At 38.6% G+C, this 15603-nt stretch overlaps 1 pseudogene; it reads left to right on the top strand.

Annotated features, from left to right (window-relative positions):
• Positions 1–15603, top strand: part of LOC100597411 — a 105657-nt pseudogene that overhangs the window by 1445 nt on the left and 88609 nt on the right.

The raw sequence follows: 15603 nt of genomic DNA, 5'->3' as shown, positions 1-15603 counted from the left end.
CTGGACTGAAATATGCTGTCTCAAACGTAATCATCACATTTGCCTTCCTTTATTAGAACATGTAAGATTTGGGGTATTAAGTGCACATTACTCCAATTGGAAAATTTGGTAAAATTATACATAAGCAGGTTTTACATAAAAGTTGGAATATGTTAGGAACTTCCTTTCATTCCACTTTAGAATGTTATTTACAAAAGAATATGTAGTTTTCTTTTTTAAAAAATCCTTGTCATTTCAGAGGCAAATAATGTTCTGATACTTTGTTAGGGTCTGTAGTAAACCTTTACAGCTTTTACACAGAAATTACCACAAATGAATTATAGTAGGTAACATTTTCAGTGATTAAGCATATTTAAATTCAAAATCATTTCCAGGCTGGGCACGGTGGCTTATGCTTGTAATCCCAACACTTTGGGAGGTCGAGGTGGGAGGAACGCTTAAGCCCAGAGTTCAAGACCAGTCTGGGCAACATAGTGAGACTCTTGTCTATTCAAAAATACACAAATTAGCTGGTCATGGTGGCATAGGCCTGTAGTCCCAGCTACTCGGGAGGCTGAGGTGGGAGGATTCCTTGAGCCCAGGAGGCCAAGGTCACAGTAAGCCATGGTTGTGCCACTGCACTTCAGCCTGGGCAACAGAGCGAAACTGTCTCAAAAAAAAAAAAGTCGTTTCTACTACATTGTTTTAATACATGAAAAATTGCAAACATACGCAAGTAGAGAATAATGATCCCCCATTTATTACCCAGCTTCCAAAATTATCTATGTATAAGCATTCTTATTTCATCTGTATTTTCATCCCACCTCCCCCTAGATTATGTTGAAACAAATCCCAGACATCATATCAATTCATTAGTAAATAAACTTTCAACATAAGCAGAGTACACTTATCAAAATTAATAATTTAAACATTGAATATCCAGTGGTAAGTTTCTCTAATAGTTTCATGGATTTTTTTAACAAGCTTATCCAAATTAGGGTCTAAATAGAGTACATGAAATTGATTATGCCTCTTAAGTCTTTATATGCATTCACAAAGTCTCCGTCAGAAACCCAGTCATGTGTTAACTGGATTTTTTTGAGACAAGATCTCACTGTATCACCCAGGCTGGAGTGCAGTGGCATGGTCACAGCTCACTGCAGCCTCCAACTCCTGGGCTCAAGTGATCCTCCTGCCTCAGCCTCCTCAGTAGCTGGGACCACAGGCACACACCACCATGCCCAGCTTATTTTTTTTTTTCGTAGAGATGGGGCCTTGCTATGTTTACCAGTCTCGGAATATTTTTATAGGGGAATTTCCTCATCTACTACTGAGTTATCCTCCACCATATCTTATAGTTCAATTATGCATAGAAAAAGATAATTTTTAAGACAACTTTTTAAATAGTATGTGCAGTATTTTTTTCCCTTCCCCTTGTTCCCCACATCCTGGGTTGTCCCTTTTAAAATCTGTTTGGTTACCACAACAATGGTTCACTGTGGTGCTCATTTTCAGAGACATATCTGAATTTTTTTTTTTTTTTGAGACAGGGTTTTACTCTGTCACCTAGGCTGCAGTGCAGTGAGTGGCACGATTTTGGCTCACTGCAGCCTCAAACTCCAAAGCTCAAATGATCCTCCCACCTCAGCCTCCCAAATAGCTGGGATTACACACGTGTGGCACCATGCCCGGTTAACTTTTGTATTTTTAGTAGAGAGGTCTGCCATATTGCCCAGGCTGGTCTCGAACTCATGAGCTCAAGCCATCTGCTCGCCTCAGCCTCCCAAAGTAGGTCGCTGCACCTGGCCCATAATTAGTCTTTAATCTCACTATCAGTATAATGATTTCAGGCATTACCCAGCTCAGTTTTCCACACACAAGACTGGAGGACTGTTGTGTAGGAGATGCACAGTGTGTCTCCCACCTGCATTCCTCCAAAGACTTCCTGACTTGACTTTGTCCTCTTGGCCTTTTTTCTAGAATGTTGACCAGGTAATGTTTTATGATGGAGATTTCAAAGATATTAATAGAATATGTGAGTGAGATTTTGTTTTGCAAGTTCCTTATTCTCAGAGCAGTCAAACCATCTCACTTGTCCTGCCTCTTGAACATTGGTGGGTGTGCTTTTGACCACCCTTTCATGACATCACAGTGATAATATATTGTGCAAGAAAAGTGGTGCTGCCTAGCTTTCTAGAGTTTTGCACTGTGGTAGGAACAAAATGCCAGTTACTACATTCTATATTAATTTGTTTTCTTTTGACTTATTTGTGCATTTATTCCTGGGGACTGAGGTAGTTTTCAGGCAATTCCATTCCCTTGATCAAGAACTGCTAACATTTACAGCGATTTCTAAATGCTATCCCCCAATTCTGTTTTCTTTTAAATCATTTGGTCTGATTTGTGTGTGCAAGATTCAGAAAAAGATACATGGAAGGTATTTGGGGTTGGGGGAGGAGAAAATTGGGTTAGCATATGGAAATAGCTTGCATTCTCTATACACTTTGACAGTGAATCAAATGGTCACATGTGGCAGGAAGACTCCGATTTTAAGATTACGATTTGAGTTTCTCTTCCCAAATTCCACTGGTGTAACTAACAAAAGCATTTTTAAGGACTGGAGAATAGGCTCTCAGGGTCAGAAATTACAGGAAGCAGATGGGGATGTATGGAGGGCAGTAGCAACCAGTGTCAGCCAGCACACAATTCCAGCCATCAGTGAAAGTCAACCTGCAAACCAAGTCTATGAGACTCCTCAAAAGAACCCATGAAGACCCCCAAACTCTGAGCCGTGGGCAAATGGGAAGGGATATATGTGCTGGACAGGAAGCATGTAGATTACAGCATTTGCTTTCTGGCTCACTTGGCACCACAGTTCACTACAGAAAGCATTTAATGGGAGTGGTTTGGCCACCTAGTTAAGCGGCATAAGGCACGAAGTAACTTCAAGCTGCCACAATGAACATAGAGGAAAAGCTTGCTTGGCCCAGATGAGGATTCCAGGGAGCAGTTTTCAACCCCACAATAAATATTTAAAACAGCACCCATTGATGCCTGTTACTGACTGGCTGAAAAGAAATGCTTAGCAAAGCACTGAACCTCCTGATCTTTCTAATACTTTTAGTAATTTCCAACCAAGAAAAATAAGACTACAGAAGTAGAACAATTTTTGCTTAAGATATTAAAAGATTTAAACAATGTGACCCACATGGTATTTAAAATTGTTTAAAAATCAAATGTGCATGAAGATGTAGCATTCTGAAAAAAAGAATCTCATTCTACAGAAGGGAAAGAGAAAACCTTAATTTCTAAATTGAATTCCAAACAAAATTTACGACAATGTTGTGGTATCTCAAAAAGGAACAATCAGATCAAAAAAGTTTCCTTCAAAGGAAAACTAATTTTTACTAAAACTCTAAAATACAAATACAGGTAGTGAAGTTCAGAGAACTGAGTCAATAGAGATTCTAGAATTCAGAGGAAAGGGATACTGAGATGAGGAGCTGACATATAGAAGAAATAAATGCGAATCTAGACTCAGGAGATGCAATAAGGAATACCAGAAAAAACAAACACAGCAGATAGGGAAGAAGCAACAAAGATATAAGAAACATGGGACAGGAGGACTGAAGAAATCTTACCTATGAGGGCCAAATAAAGGCACATGCAAAACAGACAAATAGTGAATATTATCAGTTTGGTTAAATCTACTCTAATAAAACTTTATACCTCCCAATAACCAACTGTTCTTTCAAATGTCCAAACATTTACCCCCCCAAAAAATCGAGAAAACCTCAATTTCTAAAACAGAATTAAACAGGCCACACTTTTCTGACTGTAAGGCATCAAATCTAAAAATAACTAAAATCAAGCCACCTGAAAATTAAAAGAGAAAGCTCTTCTAAATAATTAAAAAATGGAATAAAAACAACATCAGATTTAGTTCAGGTGACTCCTCAACAAGAGCCCGTGGCAAAGACATTATCTCAAACTAAAAAGATTTTCAGCTCCCAAAGAACAGGAGAAAATAGTGCCATATCCCAGTAATGTTTTATACTGTGCAAATGCTGAATTATTTCTAGATGTAAATGAATTGTCCACACTCATAATAGAAGTTGTTGCACAAAGAAATAATTCAGAACTGTAGTTGATGTCACTTGTGGGAAATACGTTTCCAACACAAGATGTCTCTATGCAAACTCTTAACAGTGAAATGGAAATGTCAAAATTTGTAGCCCAGCTATAGTCTGAGAGAACACTCTGTCTAATATGGCCAGTGTCAAGAGTCCTTATGAGCTGGAGAGCTCTGGGGAAAGAGTTGGATCAGAAGTACTCCAAGGCCAAGTTGATGTGTAACAAGTGTGAGAAAGTGTTCTTAGAAGCCAGCAGCTTAAGAATGCATGTGACTATACATAAAGGAGTCAAACCCTGTATGGGCCACATCTGTGGAAAGGTATATACCCACTGTAACCAGCTGAAAACTCATGTAAGAACTCATATGGGTGAGGAGCCTTACAAATGTGAATTATGTGATAAAGGCTTAGCTCAAACTTGCCAGGTAATCACCCATAGTCACATGTATCACGGTAAGGAAAAAAACCTGTAAATGTGATATATGTGATTTACAATTTGCAACTTCTAGCAGTCTCAATACTCACGCGAGCACACTGATATGGTTTGGCTCTATATCCCCACCCAAATCTCATGTCAAACTGTAATCCCCATGTGTTTAAGGAGGGGCCTGGTGGGAGGTGATTAGATCATGAGAGCGGATTTCCCCCTTGCTGTTCTCATGATAGTGAGTTCTTAGAGATCTGATGTGAGTTTTAAAAGTGTGTAGCACTTCCCCATTTACTCTCTTCTCTCTCCTGCCACCAAGAAGTTGCTTGCTTTCCCTTTGCCTTCCGCCACGATTGTAAGTTTCCTGAGGCCTCCCAGCCATGCTTCCTGTTAAGCCTGTGGAACTGTGAGTCAATTAAACCCCTTTCCTTCATAAATTACCCAGTCTCAGGTAGTTCTTTATAGCAGTGTGAAAACAGACTAATACAGACACCTAGTGGAGAGAAGCCATATGTCTAAGAAAGAGGAGTGGACAGAGATTTGCCTAACCCAGCAGCAAACTGACCTGTCAGGTTTGCATGCGTATTAAAGGAAGCCTTACGTGTGTCACACCCAGAAGATGGTATTTACTGCCCCTAATTCTCTTATCACGCATACTTGAAACAAACGTGAAAAACTATACAAAGCATTTGTGGCAAAACTTCTATTTCTTCAGAAGTCAAACACTTTGAATCCCATCAATAAGACAGACCATTGATGATGCAAAAATTCTTACAAAGATATTAAAAAATGTAAAGAACAAAACAAAAGTTCATTCTGGAACAGACAAAACTCTAGACTTCAGTACAGAGGATCATATCATGCTTGGAGTGAATAAGATTCCATACAGAAAAGTCGTGAATCAGAAACTATGGATTTTAAAGTTTCTGAAATGGCTTTAACACTGACTCTTCCTCTTGGGACTAAGGACCTGTTATCAATAATCAGGCTTTTACAACAGATCCTTCTTGTGGCTAGCTGGGAACTGGAGATGATTTTTTTTTTTTTTTTTTTGCAACAACTTATACTGACTTTGTGAGGGGTATGAAATGACTAAAATATCTGTTAGTAGACATAAATATCTCTTGTAAAAATTTCATTCACTGAAGTAAAAGCACCTCATACCACATCCTATTTCCCTTAATTTATTATTAAATTGATAAAAATTGTCTTATGTACATGATGCCTGGAAATATGTATACATTGTGGAATGGCTAAATTGAGCTAATTAACATATGCATTACCTCACATAGTTATCATTTTTATGGTGAGAACACTTTACATCCACTCTCCCAGCATTTTTCAAGAACACAATATATTGCTTTGTTTTGTTTTGAGATGGGGGGCGGTCTCACTATGCTGACCAGGCTGGTCTTGAACTCCTGGCCTCAAGTGATCCTCCCACCTCTGCCTCCCAAAGTGCTGGGATTACAGCCATGAGCCACTGGGCCTGGCCAAGAATACAATATATTGTTAACTATGGTCACCAGGTGGTGCAATACATCTCTTGAACTTATTTCTCCTAACTGAAATTTTGCATCCTTTGACCAGCATCTCCCCAATCTTCCCACTCCCCGGCCTCTGGTAACCAACATTCTTTTCTTTGCTTCTGTGAATTTGCCTTTTTAGCTTCTACATATGAGGGAGATTATGTGGTATTTGTCTTTCTGTGCCTGGCTTATTTCACCTAACATAATATCCTCCAGGTTCATCCACGTCACAAATGACAGGATTTCCTTATTTTTTAAGGCTAAATAGTATTCCATTGTGTATATATGGCACATTTTCTTTATTCATTTATCCATTGATGGAGACTTAGGTTGATTCCATATCTTGGCTACTGTAAATAGTGCTGCAATTAACATGGGAGTGCAGATATCTCTTTGACATACTGATTTCATATTTTCAGATATAACCAATAGTAGTATTGCTGGATCACAAGGTAGTTCTATATTTGATTCTTTAAGGAATCTTCATGCTGTTTTCCATAGTGGCTGTACCAACTTACATTTCCACAAATGGTGTACAAGGGTTCCCTTTTCTCCACATCTTTACCAACATTTATCTTTCATCTTTTTGAGGACAAGTGCGGTGGCTCATGCCTGTAATCCCAGCACTTTGGGAGGCCGAGGCAGGTGGATCACTTGAGCCCAGGAGCTCGAGACCGGCCTGGACAACATGGCAAAACCCTGTCTCTACTAAAAACTACAAAAATTAGCCGGGTGTGGTGGCACGTGCATGTAATCCCAAATACTTGGGAGGCTGAGGCAGGACCGCTTGAACCTGGGAGGTAGAGGTTGCAGTGAGCTGAGATCATGCCACTGCACTCCAACTCCAGCCTGGGCAACAGAGTGAGACTCTGTCTCAAAAGAAAAAAAAAAAGAGAAAGGTCTATTCAGTTCCTTTCCCCATTTTTAATTGGGTTGTTTTCTTGCTATTAAGTTGCCTGAATTCCTTATGTATTTTGAATATTAACCCCTGATCAAATGTATGGTTTGAAAATAATTTTCTCCCATCCATAGGTTGTCTCTTCATTCTGATTGTCTCCTGGGCTATGCAGAAGGTTTTTAATTAGATATAATGCCTTGGTCTATTTTCCCTTTTGTTGCCTGTGTTTGGGGGAAGATATTCAAAACAAATCATTGCCCAGACCAATGTCATGGAGCTTTTTCCCTATATTTATTCTTCTGGTAGTTTCACATTTTCAGATTTTATGTTTAAATCTTTAATTCATTGAGTTGATTTTTATGTAGAGTGAGATAATGATCTAATTTCATTCTTCTGTGTGTGGATATTTAGTTTTCCCGCCACCATTTATTGAAGAAACTGCCCTTTCCCCATATGTCCTTGGCACCTTTGTCAAAAAGCAATTGACTGTAAATATGAGGATTTATTTCTGGGCTCTTTGTTCAACTGGCCTAGTGTTAGCCCGTTCTCACATTGCTATAAACAAATACCTGAGAAAGGACATGCTATTCAACAAATGGTGCTGGGATAATTGGCAAGTCACATGTAGTAGAATGAAACTGGATCATCATCTCTCACCTTATACAAAAATCAACCCAAGGGTGGATCAAATATTTAAATCTAAGACCTGAAACCATAAAAATTCTAGAAGATAACATCAGAAAAACCCTTCTATACATTGGCCTAGGCAAAGATTTCATGACCAAGAACCCAAAAGCAAATGCAACAAAACAAAGAAAAATAGGTGGGACTTACTTAAACTATAAAGCTTCTGCACAGCAGAAGAAATAATCAGCAGAGTAAACAGACAACCCACATAGTGGGAGAAAATCTTCGCAAACTATGCACCCAACAAAAGACTAATATCCAGAACCTACAAGGAACTGAGACAAAACAGCAAGAAAAAAAAATCACATCAAAAAGTGGGATAAGGACATGAATAGACAGTTCTCAAAGGAAGATATGCAAATGGCCAACAAACATGAAAAAATGCTCAATATCACTAACAGGGAAATGCAAATCAAAACCACAATGCAATACCACTCTACTCCTGCAAGAATGACCATAATTTTAAAAATCAAGTAATAGATGCAAGCGTGGATGTGGTGAAAAGGGAACACTTTTACACTGCCAGTGGGAGTGTAAACTAGTATAACCACGATGGAAAACAATGTGTAGATTCCTTAAAGAACTAAAAATAGATCTACCATTTGACTCAGCAATCCCACTAGTGGGTATCTACCCAGAGGAAAAGAAGTCATTATATGAAAAACATACTTGCACACGCATGTTTATGTAAGCACAATTTGCAACTGCAAAAGTATGGAACCAGCCCAAATGCCCATCAATCAATGAGTGGATAAAGAAACTGTGATACACACACACACACACACACACACACACACACACACCATGGAATACTACTCAGCCAAAAAAAGGAACAAAATAATGGTATTCACAGCAATCTGGATGGAATTGGAGACCGTTATCCTAAATGAAGTAACTCAGGAATGGAAAACCAAACTCCGTATGTTCTCACTCATAAGTGGGAGCTAAGCTATGAGGATGCAAAGGTGTAAGAATGAAACAATGGACTTTGGGTACTCAGGGGAAAGGCTGTGCAGGGTGACTACACCCTGGGTACAGTGTACACTGCTCACGTGATAGGTGCACCAAAATCTCAGAAATCACCACTAAAGAGCTTATCTATGTAACTAAATACTACCTGTTCCCCTAAAACCTATTGAAATAAAAATTTAAAACACACACACACACACACACACACACACACACACACACACACACAGAGAGAGAGATTCTAGTGAAAAAGTCCCCCAACTTAGGAAAAGAAAAAAAAAGAGAAATACCTGAGACTGGGTAATTTGTAAAGAAAAGATGTTTAATTGGCTCACAGTTCGGTAGGCTGTACAGGCATGGCAACATCCGTTTCTGGGGATGCCTCAGGAAGCTTTTACTCATGGTGGAAGGCAAAGGGGAAGCCAGCACTTCACATGGCTGGAACAGGAGTTAGAGAGAGGGGGAGGTGGTGCTACATACTTGTAAACAACCACATCTCACGATAACACACTCACTCACTATAATGACAACGGTACCAAAGTACCAAGGGGGAAATCTGCCCCCATGATCAAATTATCTCCCATCATCCCCCCCAACCCACCCACAACATTGGGGATTACAACTGAGCATGAGATTTGGATGTGATGTTAGCTGTGAAATTTTTATAAATGCCCTTTACCATGTTGAGGAAGTTTCCTTCTATGCATAGTTTTGAGTGTTTTTTTTATCACGAAAGGGTATTAGATTTTCTCAAATGTTATTTCTGCATCAATTGAGATGTTTTTTTCTTTTGTTCTGTTAATGTGATGTATTACATTGCTGACTTTTCTTATGTCGAACCACCCTTACATTCCTGGGATAAATCCCACTTGGTCATGGTGTACAATATTTTAAATATACTCTTGGACTCAACTTGCTAGTATTTTGTTGAGGATTCTTGCATCTATATTTGTAAGGATACTGGTCAGTAATTTCCTCGTGATGTCTTTGTCTGGCTTGGTATCAAGGTAATGCTAGCCTAATGGAATAAGACAGGAAGTGTTCCCTTCACTTCTATTTTTTGGAAGAATTTGAGAAGAATTGGTGTTAATTTGTCTTTAAATGTTTGGTAGAATTGACCACTAAAGCCATGTAGTCCTGGATGTTTCCTTTTTGGAAGGCTTTTGATTACTCATTCAATCCTGTTGTAAGTCTAAGAAATTACATTTCCTCTTGAGTCCCTTAGGTAACCTGTGTGTTTCTAGGAATTTGTCCATTTCATTTAGGTTATCTAATTTCTTGGTGTGCAATTGTCCATAGTATTGTCTCATAATCCTTTTTATTTCTGTAATATTAGTAATAATGTCTCCAACTTCATTTCTGATTTTAGATATTATCTCTTTTCGCTGTCAGTCTATAGCTTAAGGTTTGTCCATTTTCTTTTCCTTTTCAAAGAACCAACTTTTGTTTTCATTGTCTCTCTCTTGTTTTTCTATACTCTATTTTAGTTATCTCTGCTCTAACCATTATTATTTCCTTCCTTCTGCCAGCTTTTGGTTTAATTCACTATTTTTTCTAGTTCCTCAAGGCGTAAAGTTAGGCTATTAAGATTTTCGTTGTGTGGTTTTTGTTTTTGTTGTTTTTGTTTTTGCTATTGTTTCTTGAGACAGAATCTCACTGTCTCCTGGGCTAGAGTGCAGTGGCACCATGTTGGCTCTCACTGCAACCTCTGCCTCCTGGGTTCAAGCGGTTCTCATGCCTCCGCCTCTTGAGCAGCTGGGATTACAGGCATGCACTACCACATCTGGCTAAGTTTTGTATTTTTAGTAGAGACGGGGTTTCATCATGTTGGCCAGGCTGGTCCTGAACTCCTGACCTCAAGTGATCCATCCATCTTGGCCTCCCAAAGTGCTGGGATTACAGGCATGAGCAACTACACCTGGCCAAGTAGTGGCATTTACAGCTATAAATTTCCCTCTGAGGGTGCCTTCACCGCATCCCATAAGTTTTGAAATGTTGTGATTTACTTTTCATTCATCTCTAAGTATTTTCTAATTTTTCTTTTGATTTCTTTTTTGACCCATTGGTTGTTCTTGTTTGATTTCCACATATTTGGGAATTTTCCAGTTTTCCTTCTTTTATTGATTTCTAATTTTATTCTATTATGGTCAGAGAAGATACTTTGTATGATTTCACTCTTTTTAAATCTACTGAGACTTGTAAAGCCTAATATATGGTCTATCCTGAAGAATGTTCCATGTGCAATGGATAAGAATGTGCCTTCTGCTGTTGTTGAATGGAATGTTCTATATATGTCTGTTAGGCTTAGATGGTTTAATGTTTCAGGCCTCTATTTCTTTATTGGTCTTTTGTCTAGATATTTTATCCAAGATTTAAAGTGTTGTACTGAAGCTTCCAAATATTATTGCATAACTGTCTATTTCGCCCATCAATTCTGTCAGTTTGCATCATATGTTTTGTAATAATGATAGTTTTAAAATAGTAACTATAGCATAATGATAATAATAGCTAACAGCTTTTTAGCAGTTAGAATATGCAAGGCACTATTCTTTGTGCCTTGACTGTAATAACTCATTTAATTTTCACAACAACTCAATGAGGCAGAGTGCTATTATCATTTACATTTTTAAAATGAGGTGCCTGAATTTGAGAGAAATAAAGCAATTTGTAGAAGATGACAAAGCAAGTAGGTGGTAGGTAGAACAAGGATTTCATAGATAGAATCCTTAACCATTAATAGTCCAGGCTATACCCTAAAACAAAAATAAAACACCATCATAGGAATTCATATGGCATAAAAAGATGTAGTATATGTGTATGCTTATCCTTGCAGAAATACGGGTATTTTTTAAAAATGAGCTTAACACAAATGGAGGAGTTAATATAGTGTTTCATTCATTGTGCCCATTCAGAAGGTAAATAATTTTTCTTTGTACCTAAATTTGAATCCTGAAAGCAATTCATGTTTACTATTGGAAACTAGCATATCCACATCTGGGGCCAGGCGCAGTGGCTCATGCCTGTAATCCCAGCACTTTGGGAGGCCAAGGTGGGAGGATCACTCGAGGTCAGGACTTTGAGACCTGCCTGGCCAATGTGGTGAAACCCTGTCTCTACTAAAAATACAAAAATTAGGCATGGTGGCGGGCGCCTGTAATCCCAGCGACTCAGGAGGCTGAGGCAGGAGGATAACTTGAACCCGGGAGGCGGAGGTTGCAGCGAGCCGAGATCCTGCCATATTGCTCTAGCCTGGGTGACAAGAGTGAAACTCTGTCTCAAAAAAAAAGAAAAAACAAAAACAAAAACCCTGCTCTTTGCAACAATGTAGATGGACCTGGAGGGTATTACATTAAGAGAAATAAGCCAGATACAGAAAGACAAATACTGCATGATTTCATTTATATGTGGAATCTAAAAGAGTCAAGCTCACAGAAACAGAGTAGATTAGTAGTTGCCAGGGGCTAGGGGAACAAGGAAATGGGGAAGTGATGGTTAAAGGGCGCAAAGTTTCACTTATACAAAACCAAGTTTCGGAAATCTATAGAGCATAGTGCTACTGTATTGCATATTTAACATTTGTTAACAGCAGTTTTGTTTTTTTTTTTCTTTTTGAGATGGAGTCTCACTGTGTCCTGCAGGCTGAAGTACAGTGGCACGATCTCAGCTCATTACAACCTCTGCCTCCCAGGTTCAAGAGATTCTCATGCCTCAGCCTCCCAAGTAGCTGGGATTACAGGCGCCTGCCACCATGCCCAGCTAATTTTTGTATTTTTAGTAGAGACGGAGTTTCACCATCTTGGCCAGGCTGGTCTCAAACTCTTGACTTCAAGTGATCTGTACGGCAGATCTTATGTTTTGTTCTTACCACAAAACAAACAACCAGAAATGGTGGCTCACACCTGTAATCCCAGCACTTTGGGAGGCTGAGGCAGGAGAATAGCTTGAGGCTAGAAGTTCAAGACCAGCCTGGGCAACATAATAAGATCCTGTCTCTACAAAAAAAAATTTAAACTAGCTAGGTGTGGTAGTGTGTGCCTGTAGTCCCAGGGACTCGGAAGGGTGAGGCGGGAGAATTGCTTGGGCCCAGGGAGTTTGAGGTTGCAGTGAACTATGGTTTGTGCCACTGCACTCCAGCCTACGCGGCAGAGTGAGACCCTGTCTCATAAAACACACACACACACGAAGAAACTTTTGGATATATTGATGACCTTGACAGTGATGCTTTCACAGGTATATATTTATCCCCAGACTCATCAAGATTAAATATGTGTAGCTTTTTAGATGTCAATCATACCTTAATAAAGTGGTCAAAAAAAAAAAGATACTGGAAATCTTAGGTCTTTTAAATCCATCCATATGGACAAGCTGCTTTGTCAAAATATTCATATACATTTCAATTAAGCAGATATCAAATAGTGAATCTAATGATTATTTATATTGAAATATTAATGTGTGAGAGTCTCATTAGATTTTAAACTGCCACATAATCTCTTAGAATAGTGCAATTTATTCTACAGAATTGAATATATTATGTGACTTAACGATTGTCACATTAATTATAGGCAACCGAATATAAAAGACTCTCAATTAAAATTGAGGATATATGAAGTTGTGGGGACTCCAGATTGATCAGCTAACCATTATGCACTTTGTTAAATGTCAGGCAGATGAGCCTTAAACCATATTCTAACTAATGAATAGTTCTCTTGCATACACGAATTACCACCTTTTACATGACTAAAGGTTATTTATCTCAAAAGAGCATACCACTATTCTTTTTCTAGGCAATCTTCCACAGTGGAGGCTAGACAAAATTACATCTAAGATGAAATTACTTGGCCCGTTTGTTTCCTTTGCTACAAACCTTGAATGAACTGAAACCATTTTTAATATCAAGTATCATGGTGTTATGCTAAAGTCATAAAAGATGTTACCACTGGGAGAAGGGTTCATGGGACTCTATGTACTATGTTTGTTACATTCTGTGAATCTACAATTATTTTAAAAGATAAAAGTTTAAATATCAAAAGTTTGTAAGGACTTCAAGTTACCTTAGGCAACCCAAACCATTAAACCTGTTCTCAAAAGTGATATGTTGAATGTTGCATCCAGACTAGGCCTTCTAGTTTTCACAATGTTGCTGCTACAAACCTTTATATATATATATACACACATATATACATATATATATGTGTGTATATATATATGTATATATGTGTGTATATATATATATATGCTCTGTAATGCTGACTCTCAACAATCTAAATTAGGCCTAAGTGAAACTTACGTTAATACAATGGAATCATAATCTAATTTCCACTTTTATTTCTAAACCCAATTATAGAGATTTCCTCAACATCATACCAAAAGTAACTCTTTCATTACTCCTTTCTGAATCATAGAAGTTTTTTAAAACTATGGCATTAAAACCTGGGTGTGGTGGCTTCTGCCTAGAATCCCAGCGATGCGGGAGGCTGAGGTGAGAGGATTGCTTGAGCCCAGCAGGTTGAACCTGCAGTGAGCTGACATTGCACCACTGCACTCCAGCCTGAGCGATAGAGTGAGACCCCATCTCTAAAAAAAAAAAAAAAAAAAAAACTAAAAATAAAACGATGGAGTTCAAGTTTGCATGTATTTTTGCTGTTAGGAATATGAATCTTTGCTCATTCTTAGAGAAACATAGAGCACAAGGCAGATGGACCCTATCTGCTAAGACTTCCACTCTTCCCAGAATTACGTGTGCCCTGATAAAAATTCTTATAGACAATGCCTCACCTCCCCAATTGGAAATTAATTCTTCTACATACCCTCTCCCAGGGAGCTCAAATGAATGAAGCAACGTATACTGAAGATGTGAAACTGTGTGTATAGACACACATATAGCAAATGCTATTAAGAAATATAGCTTTCTAATGTTACAAAGAAATTATGGCATGTACACGCAACAGAATATTATTCTACTTTAAAAACAAAGGAAATCCTGCCCTTTGCAACAATACAGATGAACCTGGAGGGTATTAGGTTAAGAGAAATAAGCCAGGCACAGAAAGACAAATACTATATGATTTCATTTACATGCGGAATCTAAGAGTCAACTCATAGAGCACAGAGTAGAATAGCAGTTGCCAGGGGCTAGGGGAACAAGGAAATGGGGAAGTGATGGTTAAAAGGTACAAAGTTTCAGTTATGCAAACTAAGTTTTGGAGGTCTCTAGGGCATAGTGCTAACAATGCTGTATTATATACTGAACATTTGTTAACAGGGCAGTTTTTTTTTTTTTTTTTGAGATGGAATCTTACTCTGTTGTGTAGGCTGTAGTACAGTGGTGTGGTCTCGGCTCATTACAACCTCTGCCTCCCAGGTTCAAGAGATTCTTGTGCCTCAGCCTCACAAGTAGCTGGGATTACAGGCACCTGCTACCATGCCCAGCTAATTTTTAGTAGAGACGGGGTTTCACCATGTTGGCCGTGCTGGTGAAGTTTAACCATAAACTTGAACTCCATCATTTTGTTTTTAGTTTTCTTTTAAGAGATTGGGTCTCACTCTGTCCTTCAGGCTGCAGTGCAGTGGTGCCATCTCAGCTCACTGCAACTTCAACTTCCTAGGCTCAAGCAATCTTCCTACCCCAGCCTCCTGAGTAGCTGGGATTATAGGCAGAAGCCACCATACCCTGGTTTAAATGACATAGTTTTGAAAAACTCTCATGATTCAGAAGGAAGTGATGAAATACTAATTAAAATGTGTCAGATTTTTAGGGTCTTTTGAGCTGTTTCACCAAAAACATAGGTTTAAAATTTTAAATTATGGGAGAAGTCCATGGTTTTAAAACCACACTAAAAATGATTATGATTGTTTACAAAAGAAGGATCAGGCAGATTTTGGTAGCAGGTGAGTTTCATAACTCTATGAAGTCAGGCACCTCGGCCTCCTGAGTAGCTGGGACTATAGGCGCATGCCACCACATTCAGCTAATTTTTAAAT

This window comes from Nomascus leucogenys, chromosome X (genome assembly GCF_006542625.1).
Source record: "Nomascus leucogenys isolate Asia chromosome X, Asia_NLE_v1, whole genome shotgun sequence".
Lineage (NCBI taxonomy): Eukaryota > Metazoa > Chordata > Mammalia > Primates > Hylobatidae > Nomascus > Nomascus leucogenys.
This window is presented reverse-complemented; position numbering and strand designations above follow the sequence as displayed.